General features: G+C 39.5%; 1 long non-coding RNA gene across 1 annotated transcript; it reads left to right on the plus strand.

The window, feature by feature from the left end:
* The first annotated feature begins 354 nt into the window (after positions 1–354).
* Positions 355–21,066, plus strand: LOC114052725. The gene is made up of 3 exons (XR_003570310.1): positions 355–438; positions 1,518–1,670; positions 20,590–21,066. It is a non-coding gene; the product is annotated as an uncharacterized LOC114052725 (long non-coding RNA).
* Positions 21,067–21,529: the final 463 nt, after the last annotated feature.

The following is a 21,529-nucleotide window of genomic DNA, read 5'->3' on the forward strand; positions in this document are numbered from 1 at the left end:
AACTGTTAATGCAGTATCAACAGAGCCAGGCTTGAATAGTCTAGAGTTTGACCAGAAAGAAAGGAGTTATTATGTTCTGGGTTAATATTTTCCCTTCTTTAAGAAGTTTCAAGCACACCAGATGTTCCTTCACAGACAAAACATTTTGTTTCTGTAACATTACTGTTCCTCTTGTCGATGACTTTTATTAACAATTCTCATGTCTGCCACAAGGTGGCAGCAAACCACCGCCTCTGGATGTTTATACTTTTGCCCTACTCAGTACAAGTTTTGTTTTTCAAACAAAACCATTGGTCTGACGTTTCCTAGAGAAGCCTGAATCCCTCCTTCTCCTTTTAAGTTCTCCAGGTGAAACACTGAAGGGCTTGTCCTGGGTAGTAGCTTATAACTGATTCTTCTCATTTGGAGGGCTGCCGACCTATTCATTATTTAATTGAGGTACAACTCTTTGAAGATACAAAGTTACTTATAAATGTGTAATATTTTGATACTGATTGTAGCCATTAGGCATTCCAGGGGATCTCTCTCTCTCTCTCTCTCTCTCTCTCTCTCTCTCTCTCTCTCTCTCGCTGTCTGTCTCTCTGAATCTCTCTCTCTGTCTCTCTGAATCTCTCTCTCTCTCTCTCTCTCGTCTCTTTTAACTGATGATACCAGGTACAAGTCTATTCTGGAAGTCTGCTCAGAATCTATGCTAGGCCATCAACTCCTTAGGAATACAGGGAACAACACGTCTTGGGTGAATTGTATCTGCAAAACTTTCTTTGTTTCAGGCCCTGCCAAACTACCTATAGTTATGCTCAGCATTCATACATTTCTGACTTGCCATCTGAAAGGTGGGGCCTCCACCTGTTGAAAATTCACCTGTGAGATGAAAAGGAACAACTTAACCAAAGACTCTTAGCTACAATGACCCCAGAGGACATATCAGCCTGGACCTTTTCCTTCTTGTTTGTGGCTTTGCCTTGGAGGCCCGGGAAACTTATTGTATAAAAGTCACTTACTTCCTCTGTGGTGGGAAGAATTCTAGCCTTAGAGTCAGGAGACCTGGATTTGAGTCCTGCCTTTTCCACTTACTCTAGCTAAGCGCCCATGGGTAAGTTATGTAATATCTCTGAGCCTCATTTTCCTAATTTGGGAGAAAGGAAAATAGAGGAGAACCCTGGAAGAAGTGTCCAGGCTGCAACATTTCTGTTGTCCAAACTGCCATGAATTCCTGTGGGGGTATAATAATGCACATATTACCTGCCTTAGAATTTTGTTGGGAGGAAAGTGCTTGGCAAGTCATAGAATGCTATAGAAACATAAGCTTGTGTTGGTATTTTTTATAGTTTTCTCAGGGACCAGAGTGAATTCTACAAGTCATAATTATTCCTTGGAGTTGGGGAGGAGGACCCCTCTTGGCTGAGTTATGACAGCTGCTTTATAGTCGGGGGGAGAGGGGATGATGTGGCTTCAGTCAGAGGAAACCTACCACTTTAGCCTTTATTCACCCTAATGTACCATGGCTTCTTTTCCAGTATAGTCACCTGTGGTTGGAGGATAGAAAGGAAGGGGATGAGGGTCAGGGGAGCCAGCAACAGGACTGCTTCTGCACTCAGCCTGCAAGCTTCTGGTAGGAGAAGAAGCCCAGGGTGAAGAAGAACTTGGCCTTCCTCTTCAGCTACTACATGGTGAGTGGTAGGCACTTCCTAGTGGACAGAAGGATAATAGGGGATATTAATGACCATAGATTTCGAGGTAGCAGGGATCTTAGAGATTATCAAGTTCAGTATCGCTTATTGTACAGATAAGCAAACTGAAGCACAGAAGGCTTAAATGATTTGCCCAGTGTCGCACAGCTAGTAAGTTTCTGAGATAGGATTCAAATCCAGGTCTCTCTGACACCAAATCTTATACTCTATCCACTATACCGTGGTGGTCCTAACAGCTTTGTCGTGTACCCTATACCCTTCTGACCACTTTGGCTCCATCAGAGCCTTTCATCTATCCTTATCAGCCCTGAGAACCACCAAGACTTTCCATCAGTACTGCAGCTGGATCCTCTTCTGTGTATTGCCTCCCTTGATTAGAATGTGAACTCCTGGAGAATAGGGATTGTTTAGCTTTTCCATTTGTATCTCCAGAACTTTGTACAGTGCTTGACATGTAGTATTTCAGAAATGCTTTTTAATTTATTCATTCATTAATTTATTATGTGAAGGGAGAAGGGGATGGAAGGACAAACAGGATTATGAGTCTGGATATTTGAAATACACAGGTCATCTTGAAACCAGATTTTAGTCCATATTTCCATATTTCTACTAAAGATTTTATTAGAACCTGCTAACAGGTAATAAAAAGGTTGTTTGATTTTTAGCTGGTCCCATTATTGGGAGTATTAATAATAAGCAATGAGCTTTCCAAAAGACAAACAAGTGAAGAAAGAAAGAAAAGACAGTAGAGGATGAATCAACTATACTTGTGTATAATTAAGGCTAGGGTACTTGAGAGTTGGCTAGAATGTTCTTTTCCAGGGAGACTGGATTCTTTACACACATAGTCTGGAAAGCTGAAATTGTTAAGATGACAAAGAAAAATGAAACAAAAATTCTCGTAAGATAAATTTATACTAGGGGAATAATTGTGGCACTAATTTCAAGGAGAATTTAAGTCCATACTAATAAACCGGGTTTGTTTAACAGTGATATTACTATTATTGAGGTTCCAACCTATCTTTCTAGATTGCTCTTTACAAAGTTATTAATAATTTCTTAATGGCCAAAATAAAATGGCCTTTTCTCAATCCTTTTGGATACTCTTTCCTTTCTGTTTTGTGTGCACTTATGCTCGTGTGTGTGTGTGTGTGTGTGTGGGTATGACACTGTTCTTTCTTGGTTTTCCCTAGTTCATTTCTTACTTAAACTATAGCAATAACCTTCTAATTGATTTCTGTCCCTACTCTCTCTCCAATTCATCCTCCACAAACTGCTAAAGTGATTTTCCTAAAGCATGGGTCTGCATGTAACCCTGCTCCCACCAATTTTGATACTTCCTGTAGCTGCCTATTACTTCCAGGATCAAATTAAGATCCTTTGCATTTAAAATTCTTACAACCTAGTCCCTTCCTATCTTTCTAGCTTTCTTACACTTCACTCTTCTTTTTAATCTATTAACCAGCCATAATGATCTACAATGCTATTCTTCACATGAAATTCCATCTACCTCCTCTGTGCCTTTTCACTAGTTCTAGGTGCCCACCCACCACCTCACTCTACCACCACGCTCTCCCTTGTTTTTTCTTCTTAGATCCCTTGGTTTCTGTCTAGACTCAGTTTAAACACCACCTTCTGTAGGAGGCTTTCTTAGGTACATGTGGCTATTGGACTCTTCCTTCCTATGATAATCTTCTATCTACTCAATATATGACTATTTACATAAAATTTTCCCCATTTACATAAAATGTTTCCCTCCTTAAAATATAAGCTCCTTGAGGACAGTTATTATTATTTTCCTTTTCTTTGTAGTCTCAATGCTTAGCACAGTTCCTAGAACAACGTAAGCATTTAATGAATGTTTGTTGACTGATTACACTTTACTTATCCCCAAGCATTCTCCATTCCAACCAAACTGGTCTACTTGCTATTCTCCATACGCGAAATTTCATTTCTTGTCTCCATGACTTTGTAGAGGTTGCACCTATTACTGGAATCCTCTCCTTCCTCACTTCTGCCAATTAGAACACCTCATTTGATGATATGCTGTAAAATTGTTGCTACCAACTTTGATGAAATTGATTGAGATAGAGCATCCAGAGGTTTTTTTGTTCATTTGTTTGGTCGTAATTTCTGATAATCCAGCGAATCTTAGATTTTTTTTCCTTGACTTGTTTTTTAGGTGAGTTGTTTTTGATTGGTGATACCTTAAATTTTTTTCTTTTTTAATCTTTTGATTTTGTTCCAATATTTTTGCATCACATGGAATCTTTGATTGTTGCTTGATCTTTTCTAATTTTTATAGTTAGTTATGTAAGTAAGCTGTTATACCTCCTAAGCTCTACTAAGCTTTTTTTTTCTTTTTTTTTAATTCTTAGGCAATTGGGGTTAAGTGCCTTGCCCAGGGTCACACAGCTAGTAAGTGTCAAGTGTTTGGTCTGAGGCTGGATTTGAACTCAGGTCCTCCTGACTTCAGGACCGGTGCTCTATCCACTGCACTACCTAGCTGCCCCATAATTTTTTTTTTTTGGCAATTGGGGTTAAGTGACTTGCCCAGGGTCATATAGTTATTAACTACTAAGCTCTTTATTGTCCTTCCAAGTCTTTACTGTGGATCTGTCAGTTCTTTTCTATTTTTCCCCATCTAGAGCTTTTATTTCATTTACAATATCATTTTTACAAAAAAAAAAAACCTCCTGCTTAATTTCTTCTAGGAATTCTAGTTGACATTGTGGTCAAGTTGGATTTTTGTTTGGTTCTTTCTTTGCAGATGCTGTGGAAGAGTTATTTATTTCCTTCTTCTTGGCTTGTGTCTTGAGCATCCATGGATTTTTTTCTTGATCTTCTTTTGTTTATTGACTTTTCCAACTTTACTTCCTGAATTTTGGACTTTTTTTCAAAGCCAATGTCTGTGCACTTTTGGAGGGAAAAATAGGGCCTTATTTGGTCATGATCTGTAATATCTGTGGTCCTGCTACTAATTTCGCAAGGTATGTGATTTAAAATCGTAGTGTTGAACTCAAACAGAAATGGGGGCTACTAAACCACACATTAAAGATCCATGTAGCCTGCATATTGACTTAGAAAATCACATATTAGCATTATCTGTGCTCTCTTATAATTTTATTTATTTTGTTAAGTACTTTGCAATTACACTTTAATCTCATTTGGGTCACATCTGTTAGTATTGCAGACTTTGATATAGTCCATGGGCAGTTTGTTGAACATCTCTGATCTATAAGGATGTCAGGGTGGCTCAGGTCAGCAAGCTGCAAACTGGATTCTAGCTCCAGATTGGAGTCTGAGTGACACATCTATAGACTAGCTCCCAGTTAGAGTTCCAGTAGACTGATGTTGGTGCCCTCTCCTATCAGAATCCTGCCAAATTTCCCTGACTCAGGTAACAGAACTGCAGTATCAACCCCACTCTCCCCATACCCCAACCCAAATTCCATACTCCTTGCCCTCAATACATGACTATGTGGGATCAGAGCTACATTACTACAACCTTACTCCTACTCTAGATCCTTCTCCTAGCACTCACCTGCAGGCGCCAACCCCAATCCTCAAGTTGGAAAGTTCTGCAAACAGGATCCAGGGTTAAACAACATGATGTTAACAAGTAGTACTTGAAAGTTAATTCACTAGATTTTTTGCTGACACTATCATCTTAATTTCCCCATGGTTCCTTTCCTTCAACAATGTCGATGATGACCACAATGACAACAGCAATAACATTACCATCAATAATATATTGTATTTTGTATTTCAGGAAAACCCTCTTTGTTTTCGTGATTAAGCCCCTGTCCTTATGACTAAGGTATTGGTAGTGGTGTGGAAAGAATATGGCTTGGATTTCAGCACCTGGGCTCTAGTCACCTCTATGCCATTTTTTAGCTATGCAACTATAGGAAAATCACTTAGCCTCTTTGATCCTCAGTTTCTTCATCTATAAAAAAAGTAGGTTGGGTTACATGACCTTCAAGGTCTCTTTTAGTTCTAGCTTTCTGTGTTTCTCTGACATAATTCTAACCCTGACCATCTTCAGGTCAGTAATACTTCTTTACACTCTTCCATTCCCATTACTTCATAGCAACTCAGGTCCTCAGCACCATACTCCAAAATGTGGTAGGCGGGAGGTCTTGGTTCAATCTTGGAGGCTTATCCATAATAATATTATATTTCCAGCTACCATTTCCTCTGGGAAAAGAATTTGCTTCATTTTATTTGCATCTAGTGCAGGTAAAACTCAAGAGAATTTTAAACTAGTAGGGAAAACTCGAGTCACCTACTATACAAACAAGCTATAGATATGAATCAGGGGTTGCTGTGGTACCCATCTGTGAGGCAGCTGGTCTTTCTTCCCTAATTTCAAATATCTGGGAATTGATTGACTTACAGAAGTACTAAATGGGGAGATCTCATAGGGTACTGGTATCTGGGAGTATTTACTGCTCTATTCTAACACAACATCTTGCCCTACTCCCCAGCAGTCTCAGTACCACAGAATAGGCAGAGGAGTTGTGTTCCTGGTGTGCCTAGTTGGAAATTGGAATGCTTTTTTTTTCTGCAGAGAAAATATTATAAATAGGGGCTAGATATCGTTTAAAACAGACCAATGGCCCAGGGTTTCTTACTCTCCCCATGGACAGGTTAAATAAACTCTTGTAGGATTCCTTGAATCCTAACCCTCACTTGTGGTATTGTTTCTAGGCAAAATTCTTTCTCAGAACCAAAAAAGCAACTTACAAGTAGTGATACTACAATGCATTGTATTGTGATCATCTATTTACATCCATGTCCTATCTTTCCAACCATATTTTAAGCTTTTGTAAGGGATGGACTTCTTTGTGTTGCTCATAGTACCTGGTACAATTGCCAATGAACATCAGAACATTATTGGGGATCCTGGAACCTTGGTGAAATTCAGTTGGGAAGGAGGAGGAAAGGATAGGGGAGGGATGATATAGAGAAACATGAGCATGAGTCTGGGTGAAGGAGGGGAGAGACACACTCACTACAGAGGGAAAGCATGCCAACCTTCTCCCCCATGGTATGGCCCTAGTAGTCAGATGCTCATTAGAGATCTGATGCATATATTTGGTGCTCAACATTTGTTTGTTGATAACAATGACAATATGACAATAAAGCTTCTCTTCTTCCCTCTGATCAACCAAGGTACCTCTGAATTCTTTACCATGGCTTAACCCAGAGTGAGCAGTCTGTCCCCATACTAAAGAAATCTTTGGACCTCTTAATTAACATATTTTTCAAAAGCAATTCCTATTGTTTTGGACCAGTAGCAATGGGAAGCTGTATGACTTAAAAAAAAAAAGGCTAAATATGGGATCAGAAGGTTTGGGTACTAGGACCCAAATAGCTCTGCCATTTATTTTGTGTTTAACCTTAGTGAAGTCATTTCACCTCTGGGTGCCTCAGTTTCTTTCTTTGGGAAATGGGGACATTGAATACAATGATGGCTAAGGGCCCTTCCATCTTTGACATTCTGTATCTGTGATTCAGTTTCCCTTGAGGGACATAGCTATATAAAGCTAACAGGAGATGCCCTCTCCTGGCATCATCACGAGGCCATTTCCCTTGGAAAATCAATTGTTCTTAATAGATGTGAAATTAGAATCCAGAGTTCCCCTGAATGATGAAATACTAAAGGGAGACAAGAGGGTAGACAGGGATGTTCTATCCAAAAATGTGCCACTGCAGAGAACATTTCAAGGAGTCAATAAAAGTATTGGCTACTTGTAGCATTGAAAATAGTAGCTGGAACCCTTTACGAGATCCTGCTATTAGAGATAAGAGTAATTAGGTCACATTCTTTCACCTGTCCATCATATCTCTGTCTTTGGGATATGGATATTGTCCCGAACAGGCCCAAGACCCTTAAATGAGTCAAGTCTCAGGGATCAGATGACCCCTGAGCAATAATAATAATTTTGTCATTCAGTCATGTCTGACTCTTCATGACCCCATTCGAAGTTTTCTTGGCAATGATTTTGGAGGGGTTTACCATTTTCTTCTCCAGCTCATTTTGCAAATGAGGAAACTGAGGCAAACAGGGTTAAGTGATACAGTTAGCAAGTGTCTGAGGCCAGATTTGAACTTATGAAGATGAGTCTTCCTAACTCCAGGCTCGGTACTCTATCCACTGTACCACCCAGTTGCCCAATAATAATAATAACTAACATTTATATAGCACTTACTTTGTGCTGGGCATGATGCTAAGCACTTTACAAATATCATTTCATTTGATCCTAGCAAAAACATTGAGAAGTAGGTGCTATCTGCATTTTACAGATGAGGAAACTGAGGCAAACAGATTAAGTGACTTGCCCAGGGTTACACAGCTGGTAAGTATTTGAATCTGGTTTTGAACTCAGGTCTTCCTGACTTTAGGCCTGGCATTCTATCTACTGCACTACCCAGCTTCCCCCTAAGGAACAAGATTCTAAAGTTTTAGAGCTGGAAAGATCTTAAAAACTTTTTGATCCAACATATTAGTTTTACAGATGAGAAAACAGGCCCAGATAGATGAAGGTCACATGCTTTAGCAGAGGTAGACCTAGAATCTAGGTCTCTGACTCCCAGCCAAGTCCTCTTTCCAATTTAATCACTCAGGGCCTCGGGTTAAAAAACAAAAACAAAACCAAAAAATAACAAGTAGTTTTTGGATTCAGCAAGGATTCTGAGTGTCCCTCGTGACCAAGGAGAATCAGTGGTGCTGCCGTAACATGATCTGACTCACTGGGATTGACGTGGGGATCATGGCCCACAGTTAGATCACATCTAATTGCATGTTTAGATGCCATGCCCTAGAACACTGTATTATAAAGACCTGAGTTCACAATCAGGGGGCCTGAGTTGGAATCCTGGTTCCTCTTGACCTTGGGCAGTTCTGTAAAATGAGATAATTGGACTGGATGATCTTTAAATAAAGCATCTATTAGCCTTAGATCCTATGAATAAATAACTTGGTCAGGAAATTCAAAATAAAGTTAATAATAACAACAACCTAAAGTGGTCATTTATGTGAAACGATACCTTGAAAAGATCTCTGTGGAATAGCCCGGCTGCCATCCCTTAAACTGGGGTATGGCTTAAAAACAAAAACAAAAACCTCTTATGCAAAGATGAAATCAGCTCTCTTAATTCACAAATTCTATTCAGAAAGGGAGCAAGGAGTTTAGTGGATAAAATTCTGTACTTGGAGTTAGGAAGCCCTGGATACAAATCCTGTCTCATCTACTTCCTAACTGGGTGACCTTGTGCAAATCACTGGGCAAACCTCTCTGAGCCTCAGTTTCCTCATCTGTAAAATGATGGGGTTGGACTAGACCTCTAAGTTCTCTTGTAGCTCTAAATCTATGATCTCATAAACTGTATGAGGGGTAGGGAAACATTCTTATCAAATGCCCTTGATTCTCAGGGGAAAAAAAAATCCAAAACAAATCAAAGCCAAACCAAAACCTATTCCACTTATCTACATTTTAAATGAAAGACAAAGACTATAGAACTCTATTCAAAAGTATAATAATGATGCATTTTTTTCCCATTCAGTTCTACATTATGACCAGGTAATGACAGAGACTAAAAAGAAGAGAAGATTAAGGGAGGAAAGAAATGGACAGAAAGAGAGAGGCAGAAACAGATAAACAAAGGCAGGAAAAAACAGGGAAATCCACTAAAGTCTTTTGAAACTATGTCATGTTTTCACACAAGCATGTATGAAGACATCACCTTTTACTCTCCCTGTAGTCAGATAAAATTAATCTAAGAACCAAATCTTACCCATGGGCTTGAGATTTCCCATCTTTGACTTATAAGAATATGTATGTCTGCATTTAGGGGCATCAACATTTTTTCTTAGTTGGAAAAAATCTCCAGTGTGTACTAATGAAAAACTTTAATTTATTTAACAAATATTTATTAAGCACACCATATGAGCAAGCCATTAAAATAACTCACTATCCACTTATTTATATATTGGCTTCTCTAAGTCTGCACCAAGTCTCTTCATAGCATGGAGGTGACTTGCTATTCTTAGAACCTAAGTGGTGCCATGAATATTAGATTGGACTTAGAGTCAGTAAGATATGGGTCCAAATCGTATTTCCAACATTTAATAGCTGTGTGACCTTGGACAAGTCACTTAATCTTTCTCGGCCCAAATTTTCCATAAAATGGGGATAATAATAGCACCTACCTCCCAGGGTTGTTGTGATGATCAAATGAGACAACATGGGAAAGGGATTTGCTAATCTTTTTTTTTTTTAAGACAATTAGGGTTAAGTGACTCGCTCAGGGTCACACAGCTAGTAAGTGTCAAGTGTTTGGCCTGAGGCCAGATTTGAACTCAGGTCCTCCTGAATCCAGGGCCAGTGCTCTATCCACTGTGCCACTTAGCTGCCCCATGGGATTTGCTAATCTTAAAGGACTTTGTGAATGCTAGCTACTAGGACAGGATAGCACAAATATTGGCAGGTTCTATAAATCTGGAAAGTCTTTGGTTAGGGATCTGGTGGCAGTTGTTTGAAGAGGGTGATTATCGGTAGTCTAGCAAGAATGGCAATCTGGACCATGGCAACCCATCAAAACTATGCATTTAGACCTGAAAGATGGTTTTTCCATCCTATGTGTGTCAGTGGTGGGAGTACCTACAATGAGGAAACCATGGAACCCGGAAGTGTTAAAGCCTAAGACCTGTCAGTCTCTCTGGAAGTCTTGAGAGAGCTGCAATAAACTTGCAGAAAGCTCTGCATTCTTGATTTGTTTCTCCACTTTTAAATTGGTTTGGGGAAAAAAAATCCTATTGAATTCTGTCCAATAACAGGTCAATACCATCAGTTGAGATGAAAATAACTGATAGTTGGACTGACTTCAACAGTTTTTTTTCCCCTTTTCCAAAATGGTTTTCATTTCACATAGCAGTTCTCAGTGTGGTTCAGGGACCAATGGTTTCTCTGAGACCCTTTCTAGGGGTCTGTGAAGTCAAAACTATTTTCATACCACCAAGACATTTTAATTTCTAATTTGTAGTAAACATTGATAGATTATATCCTACAAAAGTCATAATTTTAAGAGTATAAAAGGGTCCTAGGACCAAAAAGTTTGAGAACCACTGGTTTTACAAGACATAGTCACTAAACATCTCTTTTCAAAGCATTTTTTAAAAGTTTGTTTGGGGTGTGTAAATGTAGCTACCAGACATTTGTCGGGAAATGTGCTTCTAAGAAGGATATGGAGAAGGTCTAAGATCCCTAAAACTATTGGAACCCTTTTGATGTCTCTGTTCATGATGATTGATCACTTGCTCTAGGCAAAACCAAAACTAGCAATTTCTGCCCCAGAGGAAAGTAAAAGTGGTGTGGGAGTCTGGGTGTCTCACCTGAGGTGCTGCTTAAGGGAGAAATGCCTCTGGGATGAGGCCGTTGCTGCAGTTGTTACTATTGTAGGAGCAGAGCTGTGGGGAGGGGAGGCTATTGACTCCCTCTAAATTTTCCACCTTAGGGTTAACCCCTGCTCTCAACTTGAGTTATGGCTCTGTCTAACAGCATTGTAGAGTGGGAATCAAATAGTATTGGGGGGGCAGGGAAAGTCTTCTAAATTATGTAGGAGTTTACTTAATTATATTTACTGCTTTTCCATAGACCCAGGACCTTTTCTGTTCCAATTCCTTTTTGGAGCTCTCTCCCAAAGACACACACATATTTATGTGTATGCGCACACATATGTATGTATATATGTATACACACATACATACACTTTGGGTTGAGGTCATGCCAGTGAATGTATTAAGTAGCTATAAGAGGCAGATCCCTAATTTGTGGTAATGTAATGCTTTCAGAGATAACCTACCTGGCCTGTAATGGCTTCAAGGAAGGATGCAAAGGAAGGAGGAAATAATTATGTTGTAAAAGCTCAGCTCCCACTTTCTAAGGGACAGAAAAGCCTTAGGAAATAAAAATTTACCTCAAATTCCAGGTATTGGTGTCCTTCTCCCTTTTATAATAGTAACATGAAGCCTTGGGGAGAATTTGTTATAAACAGTAACTCTGATACATAAATATTTGTCCTCCACAATTTTCACCAATCCTTATACCTTACTCTTTCCATGCAGCTAGTAGGTGCCTTCAGTATTCACATAGGGATATTGCATGTTAGAATTATAGAAGGTAGCTGAGAAATCAAAGCCCCTAGTTTTACAGTTGAGGAAAGTAAGACCCAGAAAAGGTAAGTGACCTGTCTGTCTCATTATGTCATTCTTCTGCTCAGTAATTTTCAATTCCCTGTTACCAGTTTCGGTTCCCTATTACCTACTGAGGAAAATTCCAACTTCTTGTGCCTGACATTTGAGGCCTCACATACGTGGATCACCACTATTTTTCTAGCCTTTTCTCATCTTACTCTTTGCTATTCTTCAGTCAGACTGGATTGTCATCTTTTGTACGTTCCCTATACTTTGCTACCTCCTTGTTGTTTTTCATATTGTCCTCTATGCCTGGAATACCTCTCCTTTCCTCACCTATGGTGGTTTTTTTTGTTTGTTTGTTTGTTTTTAAAGGACCTGTGATTTGATTAGTATAAGGGACTCCTGATAAAGAAACTATGTTTTGTTTTTTTTTTAACCTTTGCCGGTCACATAAGGCTCTGCAACCTATCCTCTTGAATTGTTGCCTGGGGACACAGAGAGGTTAAGTGATTTACCCAAGAATGCAGAACCATTATGGGTCAACTGTGAGATTTTAATTCTAAGGCTACCCACTATGTAGATTGCATCTCATTCCTACCCATCCTCTATAGGCTCAAATGCTACTTTTTCTGGGGAGCTTTCCCTGATCTCTCCAATTAGTAATATCTTTTCTCCTATCAGACTTCATACAATACTTTGTATTGCAATGGTGCCTGGTGCCTCCCAGGTTAGTTGTGAGGACTGAACGAGAAAATATTTGTAAAGTAGGCAGTACATAAATACTAGTCATTATTACTGTTGTTATTATTATTATTATTGCTGTTATTATAGCTGGGATTAAATCCTAGACTTCTTGGTCAAGGGCTATTTTCACTTGACTATAGCTTCTCTTTGAGGCACACAAGTGTAGGTGGCTCAGTGCAAAGAGTGCTGGGAGTCAGAAAAACTTGAGTTCAAATCTGTCTTCAGACACTTACTAGCTGTGTGACCTGGACAAGTCACTTAACCTTTCTTTGCTTTAATCCACTGGAGAAGGAAATAATAAATCACTCCAGTATTTTTGCCAAGAAAACCCCATGGACAGTATGACCCACAGGGTCATGAAGAGTCAGATATGACTGAATAACAACAGCACTTTCTCTTCATTATATTTATTGGAATTCTGATTTAACCTTGTTATTAATGGCCAACCTCAAACTTTGTGGTCTCTATGTAGCCACCTATTTCTTAGCTTATTATAAAGGACTGTATTTGAAAATAATAATACTTGTTTCCTTAAAAAATATCTTACCGTTCTTCCTTTTCATTAAATCAGATGGGCCTTGACTGATATTATTCTGAATTGACCTCACACCATGGGGTATCAGGGAAAATGAGTCACTCAAGGAAGAAGGTGTCATTTGAAACAGTGCCATTCAAGCAAGATGGAGAGACTATAGGTCACATCTCTTTCAGGGGTGGGAAACCTGTGGCCTCGAGGCCACATGTGACCCTCTAGGTCCTCAAGTGCAGCTTGTTGACTGAATCCAAGAAAGGGCCACACTTGAGGACCTAGAGGGCCACATACGGCCTGAGGTTGCAGGTTTCCCACCCCAGAAGCTCCTACTGAAGCTGCATTTCCTTCTGTATCATCCCATAGCAGTATAACACCTCCTAGTGGCAGCCACAGCTTTGCTGTGCAGTCTGGGTAATGTCCTTTTTTGGAGAAGCTGTTTTAATCATTATACAGGGTGTCCCAAAGTCTGAGATTTTTGTCTGATGTTTAAGGCTCTGTGAGAATCTGTCTCTGAGAAGGAGTCTGAGACTTTGGGAACACTAAATTGATACCAATAACACCCTCCAGTATATTCCCTTAAAGTGGTCATCTAGTCTCTGCCAAAAGACTTCCCATGGTGCAGAATGTACCACCTCCAGAGGGAGTTAATATTTCCTCTCAATAGCTCTTACCAATAGAATTTTTTTTTCATAGTGAGCTGAAATTGTTTTTTTAAAATAAACACAAATACATATACATGTATGTGCATAAATATATATTTATAATTTCCACCAAATTCTTCTAGTGTTTCTCTCTGAGTGTAAGCAAAATAACATGATAACCTTACTCTCAGGTCAAATGCCCCCATTTCCTACTATTAATTCAGAATAAATCAAAATGAGGTCAATTCAGAATAATATCAATCAAGATCAGTCTGATTTAATGAAAAGGAAGGATAGTAGAATATTTTTAAGGAAATTAATTATTTTCAAATACAATTTTTTATGATAAACTAATACAGCTAATAATCATGAGGCATGTTATTCAAGCTCTGGTACCACTCTACTTATCATCCTCTTGATAGCCTTCAGCTTGTCAATGTGGCACGCAGGAGACCAGCCAAGATGGCAAAATGGTGAGAGTAGAAGTGCCAAGTTCTCCCCCACAACTCCTTCACAAAGATCAAAAAAATACAAGGGACCAAGAAAATATACCTGATCAAGAAACTTAAGGGGAAAAAAATTATATAGAGTCATTTTTCTATCCTGTGTTGGCTAAGGGAGACAGATGGAGAGGTCTATGGATGATTAGGGTGGAGTAGCCAGAAGTAATCATATAGAACTCTAACACAGGTATTGAATGAAGGTCTACCTGCAGCAGTGCACCAGGGCAAGAAGAGGGCTCGAATTTAGCACAGAAGGCTCTGAGACTGTGTAGGGAGCATATGTCATGTTGTGGCCAGACAATTTGTTTCCACTTGACTGACTAAAGTTCCTATTTGGCTTATCTCTAATCTTGACCCAAATTGCTTTTGGTTCTAGCTTTCCCTTTCCCTTTTCTTCCAACATGCTGTGTTACTTCTTGGATGCTCATAACAGAACAGATTTAGAGTCAATCAACTAGCATTTATTATGTACCTACTATGTGCCAGTTATCTGTGCAAACTGTTGGGGATACAAAGAAAGACAAAAGTCCCTGGTCTCACAGGAGCTCTCAGAATTGAAGAGATAATTGGAGGTAATCTCAGAGGGAAAGAAATAAGGTTAAGGAGGACTGGGAAAGACTTTTTGCAGAAGATGGGAATTTAGCTGAGACTGAAGGAGGATATGGAAGCTTGGAGGGAGAATGTTCCCAGCATGGGAGACAGACAGCGAAAAATCTTGAGTTTGGAGATGAAGGGTTCTGTTGATTAAAGGTAAGGAGGTCAATGGGCAGCAGTGGATAGAGTGCTGGGCCTGAAGTCAGAAAGACTCATCTTCTTGATTCAAATCTTGCTTCAGACACTTACTAGTTGTGTGACCTTGGGCAAGTCCCTTAACCCTGTTTACCTCAGTTTCTTCATCTATAGAATGAGTTAGAGAAAGAAATGGCAAGCCACTCCAATCTTTTTGCCAAGAAAACTCCAAATGGGGTCACAAAGGGCTGGACATGACTGAAGCAACTAAAGAACAACAACAGCAAAAGAGGACAGTGCTACTTCATCAAAGCGTATACGAACAGGAGTAAGGTGTAATGAGTCTGGAAAGGTGGGAAGGGGCAAGGTTATAAAAGACTTTAAAAGTCAAAGGATTTTATATTTGATAGGAAGTCACTGGATGTTTTTTATTGGGGGGGGTATAGTCAGATCTACATTTTAGGAAGATCAATTTAGAACTGAAAGAGACCTCAGAAAGCGTGAGTCCAACTCTAGATAAAGAAACTGCTATGCCAAATCCTTTGAAGCTGATTTTGTGGCTTCTCCCCTCCTGCCCCCCCCCCCAATTTCTTCTCCCTCCTATCACATGGCCAGACATCTTGATAGAGTGATAAGACTTGATGAACTTGACTCCTTTTTGTTTCAGTACTAATTCCAGATGACCTTCAAATATGGCTCCATGTAGATCCTACTCAGCCTAGCCCTATTTCCCTATATCAGCTACTGCTGGCCAATTTAACCTCCCCACTCCTACAGCTCACCCACTGAACTGTCTGACAAGGAACTCCTGAGTGTAGAGGTGACTAAGCTATTTTCCAGAATGCGTATGAGAGCTACCAGGAGAAGTGGGCACCCTGCAAAATCAACCTCTAGGGCAGCAACTATGTCAGGACAACTCAGAGCTCAATCATTTATTTAACCAAGCTTTTTAAAAGTGTCTACTATGTGCCAGGTTCTCTATTAAGCAATGAAGATACAAAGACAAAAATGAGATAATCCCTGACCTCAGGGACTTATATTCTACTGAAGAAAACAACATATACATAGATAAGTAGATACCAATACTATCCTGATGAGAAGAATGATATGATCAGAATTTTGTTTTAGGAATATCAGTTTGGCAGCTAGGTGGGAGATAGAGAGGAGAGGGTAGAGACTGGAGGCAGGGAGATTGATTAGGAGGCTCTTATAATAGTCCAGTTAAGAAGTGATAAGAGTCGGAACTAAGATGGTTGTGTTATGAGAGAAAGGAAAGAAAGGGATGGACACCAAGAGACAGAATCAATAAGACTTGGTGACTGATTGGATCTGGGAGATGTAGGAGTGGAGTAAAGGAAAGAGAATTCTGCCAGTTCACTCTTATTGTTCTCTGCTATGATACCCAAGCTTGAACTGCGTGTTTCCTACATGTAGCAGCAATTTGACATGGGTGAGCAGATGCTTGGATGCTTTCTGGCACAGCCTCATTGTAACAATTACTCATTTATCAACTAATTATTAATTATCCTTATAAGGGCTCTGGCCAACATGCCCCCTTCCAGATGACCAGTAGGCTGGTTCCTTGTTGCCACAGAACAGGTTGCATAGCACAAAGGCTTGAAAATTTAATCACGTTCAATTAACAGGCAAGGACTGGTTTGCCAGCTAGGGGAAAAATGCTGCAAATACTTTGAATTAAGCCATGTGTGTTAGATCTTGCTGGAGCATGCCGAGAATTTGCAGGCTCTGAAGGCAGCTCTTAATTAATTTCTGGAGCCAAGTAGAGCAATCTTGGGAAAGCTATTGCTTTTGCTAATCTGATCCAGCCTTATTCAGAGGGAGGAGCTACCTTGGAAATTGGAGGTCACTTGGGGTGGGGTGAATAGGGTGGAGTAAGAGGGCATGGAGAGAATTGTAACAAAACCTGGCTACGACAAGGATTGGCCAAGATGGCTGGGATGCAGGCACATCAAACCAGGAAGGTTCCTTGGAAATATCTAACAGCTTTCTTTGCTATCTGGTCTAAAGTCTCCTAGCAAGTGTGTGTGTGTGTGTGTGTGTGTGTGTGTGTGTGTGTGTGTGTGTGTGTGTGTGCGCGCGCGTTACCTGCTCTAATGTTCCATTAAGGCAAGTAGGTGACCCTGGTTTCTTGCAGTTACATTAATGGACACAAGTTATGGCAGGTCTGGTCAAGATGAAAGATTTAAAGTATGGGCCTAGTGATGTGTCCTATGTCTGAGGACCAGAATGTGTGTGTGTGTGTGTGTGTGTGTGTGTGTGTGTGTGAGAGAGAGAGAGAGAGGGAGAGAGAGAGAGAGAGAGACATTGTCTCTAGAAGGCCAATGTTAAAATACAGATATGTTTGAGGACTTCCTGCCATTAGCACTGTAGCATTAATTTATTTTTTCAGGTTAACTAGTTGTTAACAAATCAGAATTTGCTAGAGAGTGACAGAATGCAAAGACAGCAACTGATGCAGATGCCAACTTAGAGCCACTGAGTCCAGGATGAGTGAAATCCACCACAATGAATGAATGCATACATGAATGAATGAATTTAAAAGAATCTTTCAAGTGCTTACTATGTGCAAAACACTGTGCAAAGTGCTAGAGATAAAAATAGAAAAGTAAGGCTATTGTTTCTCTCAAGGAACACACATTCTAATAGGGAGAGATGACAAATGTAGAAGGTTTCAGCCTAAGTCATATGTTTTTGGAGTATAGCCATTGATGTGGGGTCAGTCATATGGACAATTAGGTTAATGCCACCTGGGAAGGAGCCATGTTAGCTAATTGGTGGTGTTACCAGACAATCTGGACTAATTTAAAGAAGATAACAGAGAAGTACAGCATCTTATTTGAGGAAAAGGTATAAACATGGCCAATTGCTAGAATCCATTCAGAGTCAACCACAGCAGTTTGGTAGAGTAGAAAGAACACTTGATTTTGACTCAGAGAACCTGAGTTCACATCCTAGTAATATTATTTTTTTTGTCTGTGTGACCTTGGACAAGTCACTTAAACTCTCTAGGTCTCAGTTTCCTCATTTGTAAAATGAAGAAGTTGGACTAGATATTCCTTAAGGTCTTCTCCAGCTCTAAATGTTATGATTAAATCATATTGCTGCTAAAGGAATTGAGAGCAGACATCAAGGAAAACTGGAGCAGAAGGGAGTTTGGGTCAAAATAACCAAGGAATTGGATAGGAATTTAAAGGGTGGGTCAGTGCTAAGATAAGTTATCCAGTTCTTCTGGTATCTGCCTGTGCCCAACCGAATACCTTAAAGGAGCCAGAACTCAATGACCTGGAATCTTGGCACCTTGGAAAGCCAAGGGGAGGATGGCATTCAGTATAAGCAAATTTTGGTGATTGATATAACAAACCCTATATGAAGGTATGGAGTAAGTGGGATGGGGTGACAATAGATTGTAAGCTCCTCAAGGACATTTTTCTATTTGTGTCTTCATAGCACCTAGCATGGTATCTTGTGTAGGTAGTTCAGTGGATATAGTGATGGACCTTGGGTCAGGAAGACCTGAGTTCAAATCCAGTCCCAGACACTTTCTAGCTGTACAACCCTGGACAAGTCACTTAACTTCTGTTTGCCTCAGTTTCCTAATATATAAAATGAAGATATTAATAGCACCTACCTCCCAGGGTTGCTATGATGAGCAAATGAGATAATATTTATTAAGTACTTTGCCAGTCTTAAAGTGCTATGTAAATGCTTGTGATGATAATGTGTTAATACCTGTCACACAAGAAACAGAATCCAAAATGAACCTTTCTTATTTCACAATTTTGTCTACAATAATAGCCCCATTGGGAATTTATCACCAAACTTTCCTAGAATTCTGGCAACTAGGTTATTGGGCATTAATGTGCCAAATATTAGGTATAAAGGAAGACGCTTGTGACTACCCAGATCTAGACTATGTCTTAGGGAAAGAGCAGAGAAGAGAAGAAGGTATTCTATGGGCACCTAATAGCATTTTCATTTTATAATCTCAGCAAGTCTTTATTGAATTAAATTGAATAGTATTTCTGTTAATAATAAGATAGTGTCTGAAAAAATTGATCAATAAACACTTATTGGGTTGCTTCTCTATACTATACATTGTGAGGATTAGAAAGGAATTGGAGGGACATTGCTCTAGCTTTCAAGGACCAAGTTTGGGGAAAGAAGACACAAGTATACACATGTAAAGGTCAGTCTCTGGCAAATACTTCTGTGTGACCCTGGTCAAGTCTCTTAATCTCTCAGTGTCCTAGGCAACTCTCTGAGAGTATAATTTGTAGAACACTTACTAATCTGCACTGGCAGAGTGAAGTTTCTTATTCCATTCTCTTATCCTAAGGAAATTATAGATCCTAGACTATGTCAGATTGCATATTCTAAATTGCTAAGTGCTAGATGAGAGGAAGAAGAGTGCCTTTTGTACTTTGGCAGGAAGGCTTCATAGAAGAGAAGGATTTTGAGCTGGGCCTTGTTCTGGCATGAATCCAATTTGATTTAATTCAACAAATATTTATTAAGTGTTTATTGTGAGCAAGGCACTATACTTGATCTTAGATATACAGAGATACAAATGAAATAGGCCCTGTCTTAAAAGACCCCACATTCTAGAGGCCATAGAGTATATTCTCAGTAACAAGTAGACATCTCATTGGCATGTTTTCAAAAGCAGCATTATCATTATTCTTTCTAGTTTTTCTGGAGGAAATGGGCAATGGTAGAAAGTTTCTTCAGCCTTTCTGAAAAACAGTTTGAAAAGCACTGTACCTATTTAATAAATCTTTAGGGGCAGCGAGGTGGCTCAGTGGATAGAGCACTGGTCCCGAAGTCAGGAGAACCTGAGTTTAAATCCAACCTCAGAAACTTCCTAGCTGTGTGACCCTGGGCAAGTCACTTAATTCCAATTGCCTCCAAAAATAAACAAACAGACAAATCTTTACAGAGCACCTATTTGGTTCCAATACTATAGAGAACTATGGTAAAAGACAGTCCCTGCTCCTAATCTAATTGGGAGCATGTGAAGCACTGTGAAAACACATATGAAACAAGTAGATGGTACTGCTAAATGCATTTCAGTACCACTCATTTCTAATTTGAAATGTTTTCTAAAAACCAATTTCAGATTATAAGGATTCAGGAACAGTGAGGGAGACAATAATCCAAGACACAACTGGTTTGCTTTGAAATTTGGAGGGGATTCTTGAAGATAACAAATTAGCTGCCTTCATTAGGGATGCCATTGTCTATTGTGATCTCTGAGCCCCTACACCCCACTGAAGTCAGGCAGGCTATGTGAATTTGGAGTCAGAATGGTATTTGAATTTTGGTCCTGTCATTTGCTACTTTTGTGGCCTTGGGCAAGTCACTGCTTTTGTGACCTTCCCTTCTCTGGACTTTATTTTCCTCATCTATAAAATGAAGGTATTGAATTAGATCCAATAACCTCCAATCTGTAGAACTGGAAAATCCGGTTATGTTGTGAACCTATTTATTTTGTACCAGCATGATATGACTTATATGCTTCTTACAGGTTTGGGGATTGATGTGCCTTGAAGACCCGGGTATTGCAATGCTCCAGCTACTCCAAAGGAGAGGAAAAATTGAGCTCTGCAATAGGGGTATGAATATTCAGTCACAGAAGCACTCAGCAACAGACCTAATTTTTATTTTTGACTTCAGAAAGCTCCAAAAATGAGATTGAAGCTGATAGTCTTCAATATAGCATTTGCTATTCTGGTCCCATAGTTCACCTGTCCTGGGAAGATAACAATACTCATAATGCCCATGAACTTACTTAGATTTAAATTTTCTATGTATTCTCTGGCTTTTCAGGTCCTGGCTTCACATATACTTTGTTACCATCACCCCTTGCCACCCCTAGACCCAACATAATGAGAGACTACCAACCGTTCACTTTTGCCAGAGATCTTGACTCTCTTCTCTACCTTATCTTTAATGAGAATTGCTATGACAAAGTAAAATTGACTGGTCTTTGTTTTACTTTTTCTCCCTGCTTTGTGACTGCTCTCATTAAGGATCCTATATAATTCTCAAATGGGATTATCAGTCTTTAAAAACTGATGAGTTGTCAAGCTTCTTGCCTTTGTTTTCTCCAAATAAAGACCTAAAAGTGCTGAGATGATTCATTAGTGGCCTTAAAAAGAAACCAAATCCATCCTACAAGGGACAGCAATCTGAGATTCACCCAGATGCAGGATGAGATAAATCTGCTACTTGTTATCTCAAAGGCAAGGTAGTAGGGTATAGAGTTGGTTTTCACACATATTTTCCTCAATGGGGATATCAGCTCAACCTCTTTTTTTCTTACTTTATCATCTCATCACATACTACTAAGCCAGGGGTATAACTTTGATGCAGTGTCTGGATTCTGTAGATGAAAGCAAAGGTTCTGAACTGAGTCACTCAATTCGGAGAGATAGGGACTATTTTGTTTGCATCACTGTGTATCT

Source organism: Vombatus ursinus, unplaced genomic scaffold (genome assembly GCF_900497805.2).
Source record: "Vombatus ursinus unplaced genomic scaffold, bare-nosed wombat genome assembly UNPS02014809.1, whole genome shotgun sequence".
Taxonomy (NCBI): domain Eukaryota; kingdom Metazoa; phylum Chordata; class Mammalia; order Diprotodontia; family Vombatidae; genus Vombatus; species Vombatus ursinus.